Consider the following 716-nt stretch of genomic DNA (forward strand, 5'->3'; position numbering starts at 1 on the left):
AATTTCATTGGAGTGATCGACTTGATGTAAGCCAACACTCTTCCTACCACTAGAATTTCTACCATTCTTCGAAGATAAAGTACGATGCAAAGAATTTTCACTCATGCTCTCATAAAGACGCCACACGTTATCCTTATGCCTATCAATGTAAGAGCCACCCATGGAAGCATCAACCATGCCTTTGTAATTGTCCGATAAGCTCTCAAAGAAATATTGAACTAATTGCCATTTGGGCATGTCATGATGTGGACACTTCCTAAGCAATTCATTAAAGCGTTCCCATGCCTCATGAAATGTTTCTCCATCCCCATGTGAAAATTCTCGAATTGAGGTTCTCATGGCATTGGTCTTAGAAACTAGATAGTACTTCTTCAAGAACTCTTGTTGCATTTCTGCCCAAGAAGTTACTGAAAAAGGCCTAAGATTGTTAAACCAATATTTTGCCTTATCTTTAAGGGTAAATGGAAAAAGTTTAGGCCTTAAGACCTCTTCCGGCATGTCCATATATTTTACGATGGAACATACTTCAAGAAACTCATCCAAATGCTTGTAAGGTTCTTCACTTGGAAGTTCATGATAGTTAGTAAGCATTTGAATGGTTTGTGGCTTAATTTCATAGTGATGTGCTCTAAATGGTGGCAATTGAATGCATGTGGACGCATTATATTCATTAGGCATATAGTGATCTCGTAAAGCAAGGGGAGGATTAACAATTG

General features: G+C 38.1%; 1 pseudogene; it reads left to right on the plus strand.

Moving 5' to 3' along the window:
- Window positions 1–235: 235 nt before the first annotated feature.
- On the plus strand, window positions 236–334 carry LOC132267871 (small nucleolar RNA R71; annotated as a pseudogene).
- The last annotated feature ends 382 nt before the right edge of the window (window positions 335–716 follow it).

The sequence above is a fragment of the Cornus florida genome, unplaced genomic scaffold (assembly GCF_030987335.1).
Source record: "Cornus florida cultivar Cherokee Brave unplaced genomic scaffold, ASM3098733v1 CherokeeBrave_3.0.0_Hap2_Chr07, whole genome shotgun sequence".
Lineage (NCBI taxonomy): Eukaryota > Viridiplantae > Streptophyta > Magnoliopsida > Cornales > Cornaceae > Cornus > Cornus florida.